This window comes from Dendrobium catenatum, unplaced genomic scaffold, assembly GCF_001605985.2.
Source record: "Dendrobium catenatum unplaced genomic scaffold, ASM160598v2 fragScaff_scaffold_716, whole genome shotgun sequence".
Classification (NCBI taxonomy): domain Eukaryota; kingdom Viridiplantae; phylum Streptophyta; class Magnoliopsida; order Asparagales; family Orchidaceae; genus Dendrobium; species Dendrobium catenatum.
The window spans coordinates 6,992,154-6,996,652 of record NW_021319178.1 but is presented as its reverse complement, the minus strand read 5'-3'; positions in this window follow the sequence as shown (position 1 = coordinate 6,996,652).

Here is a 4,499-nt window from a genome sequence, read left to right as displayed (position 1 = left end):
AGGGCATGTATAAACTTCTTCTACTTAAATTTAAATAAAATTTTTGGATAACATAAAAACTATAACGATCTAATAAGTAAGTCTGAGACTACCGGGAGTCTACATAAAGCATATCATTACATTCTCTTACTTGTTACGCAACTCCCCACCTGCCGGTTTGCCAAGGGGATGTTGTGCAATCTCTAAAAAAAATATTTTTAAGCCTTTTTTTGAAACTGTTACATATTTATTTTGTGCATTTAATGGAATCGATCATCATGCATTGCATTAGAAACTAATTAAAAGAGTCTAAATTTTAATTGCATTGGTCTCAAGCATTCTCACCCAACATAAAGTCAAGGGACTAATTAGGATCCGCTCTAGATGTATGTCTCAATTCTCAAAAACTTTAATAACAACATCCTAACCACTCTTTCATAAAGATCAGACTCATGATTTTTAAATCGACTAAGTGGTTAGCTGGCTCCCAAATCTAGGTCATAGTAAGTCCAAGTTTTGCACTAGATTAGTTATGTTAAAACTACTATGTTATAGTATCCAAATTTAGATTTAGGAACGGGACAGATTCTAAATCATAAGACCCCAACCTCCAAGAATATAATATCAAATTTCTAATAAATTACTCAACTCAAATTAAATATTCTCTCGATCCAAAAACATGAAGCCTAACACTTAGATTAGTTTGGGATTCTGAATTATTTCAGAATTCTAAAGTGTCTCCTACCTCACTTCCGTTGATTCATAAAATAAGTGTTCAAAATTTGAAACATTCCTAGTTTAGATTCCAAATTCACATCCTTTGATATTACTCATAAAAAAATTTCAAAAAAGAAAAAAATTCTGTCATTATTATAGTCAAGATTATTTGTAGGAAACTCCAGTTTCCCATGATGTAATTAACTACAGGGGCTTACGCTCATAGGAGATTTAGAATTCACATCAATTTTTAAAAATCAATTAATATTTTTTTTGAGAAATCAAATTTATAATGATTGTCATCATCATAACTGAATGATTGTTAATGGATGATATCTTCTTTCTTCGGGAATATATATTATTTGTTAACATAAATTCGGATACGAAATTAATGATCACTTCTCTTGATTAGCATAGTTAGATATTTGACTAAACTTCATTTTGAACCTTTGGGGTCATATGTGATTTTCTCTTAAATCAGGCTATAACATTCAAGAGAAAATCTACAATTCTGACTCTGAACATATTAGAAAATTTTATCTCTGCCTTACGAGGCTGTATATTATTCCTTATGGTCTATTCGACTTCATAACTAAAATTTAAATGTAAATCCTAATTTTTTTAAAGAAATTTAATTTAGATTCATTTTACACGTTGCAAGGCAAATCTTCTTTTAAACCCCAATAGTATTCAATGATGCTTTATTGAGAGGTTTGAGATGTGTTATGATGTAGCACGTTAGAGTTAAAGCTTATGCCTCTAAATAATTGAAGCCATATGAGAGGAACTAGCTGACACATAATATAGAGTTAGTTGTTGTTGTTTTTTCCTTGAAGAATTGACATTTTTACTTGTACAATGCTTGGTGCTAGATTTTAATTAATTGTTATAGTCTGAAGAGTATATTCACTCAAAGGATATGAACCCGAGATAAAGGAGATGACTTAGGTTAATCAAAGACTACAATTTGGCTATTCAATATCAACCTAATAAGGCTAATGTGGTAGCAGACACTCTGAGTAGAAAATATTTAAGAGTTTAATTTCTTCAGCTTACTTCTGATGAGTCTTTGATATAGGATATGAAGAGATTACAGTTGGATGTGATTTTTTTTTTTATTGATTGAGATTCTAGTATATTGGCTCAGGCGATTATACAATCTTCTTTGTAAGAAAAATTTAGGAAGCTAAGAAGTCATATGTAAAGTATCAAGAGTTGATTGATTAGATTAATCTGGTAAGAAATCTAAATTATACATATCTAATTCTGGTATGATTTTTAGTATGAATAGGCTTTGGATTGATATTTTTGGAGATTTGAGGCGAGAGATTTTGCATAAGGCTTATTATTCTAATTATATGATTCACCTAGGAAGTAGTAATATGTACAGTGATTTGAAAGTTATATTTTGGTGGTCTGGATTAAAGAAGGATGTGATAAATTTTGTATCAAAGTATGAAGCTTATAAATAAGTTAAAGTAGAGCATTAGCAATCGGGAGGCCATATGGAGTCATTACCCATTCCTGAGTGGAAATGTCAAGAGGTGATTATATAATTTTTTATGAGTTTTTCAGGTCGAGACATGGACATGATGCTATTTTGCTTGTAGTTGATCGTATGAAAAAATTAACCCATTCCATTCTATTATAACATTCTGATTTTATAGATAGATTATCACATGTATATTGGCGTGAGATTATCAGACTATATGGGATACTGAAGATTATAGTTTCATAGGTATAGCGAGTTTACCTCCATACTGTAGAGGGGTATTCAGCACGGATTGAATACAAAATTGTCTTTCAATATGACTTTTCCTCCTCAAACTGATGGGCAGTCTAAGAGAACTATACGTATGGTTAAAGATCTTCTACGACTCTATATTCTTGATTTTGGGAGCATTTGGGAAGACCACAATCCTCTGATCGAGTTTGCTTACAATAATAATTTTCAGTCAAGTATAAGTATGGCTCCATACAAAGCTCTGTATAATAAGATGTAACAGCAGTTCTGTATATATCGTCCAGGCCGATCGAGGATCGTTCTGGGACGATCAGTTGTAATTTTGTTCCAGATTCTGTACAGAAGTTACAGGAATGATTTCCTGTAGGGATCGTCTGGGCCGATCTGGGATCGTCCCGGGACGATCAGTTTATGGCAAAAGTCAGAGAGCAAATCGTCCAGGAAATTAATTATCGTCCTGATAAATCGTCCCAGGCCGATTGGAATTTGGTCAGATTGTCCAGGACGATCGTGCGATCGGCCGGGCCGATCAGAGCATTTTAAAGCTGAAATCAGCTCATTTTGAAGAGAGAGAAAATCAAAAATATCTAAAATTCAGTTTGAGGAGAGAGAAGGTCGAGGATAAAATTGGAAAAGTTAATTTTCAGGCGACGTCGGGCTGTTTTCGTCCGACGAGACTGTTCAGGAAAGTGCTGTACGCAAGGTAAGGCACATTCCGCCTTTCTCAATTTTCAGAACGGTGAAGTTTAAAAGAATTTTCTGTCCGGATTTTGTTTCCGTTAGCGAATTTCGTCTGTATTTTCCGATTGGTTCAGTTTTTACCGCGTAACTTTTGGTATGTTATTGAAGTGCCGAGTGTGCACGTTTTGATTATTTTCTAGAAAATTTTGACCGGGTAATTTTGATTCGACAGTGTTTTCTTTCGACTGTAATTTCTGAATTTGTTTGGGCAGTAGAATAAAAGTCTTATAATGTTGTTGTGAATGTTCTGTAGTAATTTGGTAAAATTCTGATTTGGTGAATTTTGTGTAAATTCCGTATACTGTCGTTATGTTGCCGTATTTTCGTACGATTTCTGAATTTGTCCGAATTTGTTCTGAATTGAATTAATTATTCGTATGCTATTGGGAGCCATAAGGGGAAGGTGCTGTAAGCACAAGAGGGCTATAAGGGGAAGTTCTGAGAAGTTCTGTGAAATTCTGAAATTTTGTATATATGTTCTGTTCTGGTGCTATGAACACAATTGTGAGCTATAAGGGGAAGTTCTGGTGCTGTATGCACAAGGGAGCTATAAGGGGAAGTTCTGGTGTTGTATGCACAAGGGAGATATAAGGGGAAGTTCTGAAATCTGGAAGGAAGATCTGTTCTGAAATATTTGTTCTGATTTGATATGAATTTATGATTTATATACGATTCTGTCTGTTCTGATATGACTTCTGATCTGATATGATTTAATTTGATTTCTAGTTTTTGTCCGTTCTGTCAGCTCTGATGTGATGTATTTCTGTTATGTTCTGATTTGATCTGATCTGTACGATTCTGATTCTGTTTTGATTTGATCTGATATGTATGCTTCTGTTCTGTTCTATCTGTTTTGTATTTTGATTTTGTACGGATTTTGTCTGATGTGTTTGATGTAGACTTTGAGGATTTTGATTGGAGGTTTGTTGTCTTGCTGAGCTGTTGTAGCTCATCCTTGTTTTCTGCGTGGTTTTCACATTCTAGGAAGGTGAAAGAAGTCCAGGAGTAGAAGTTCAGAGTTTGATCTGTTATAGGTATTTTATACTTTTGATTTTTGTACAGTCATGACTCTTCTGTTCTGCTTTTCTTTCTGTCTGAAAGCCATGAGCTGTATTTTTATATGATTCTTTTGAGGAAAGATAGATGATCCGTTCCGCTGCATTTGATATTTATAGTAGCTCTGTGTGCGTCTGTTTCTGTGTATAATATTTGGAAGAAAGTTCTGAAACAAATTCCAAAGCCAGATCCTAGAATCAGTTCGGTCATTTTCAGTCTGGCCCACGACCCAATGCGAGCGGGACCCATCCCGGTCGGGTTG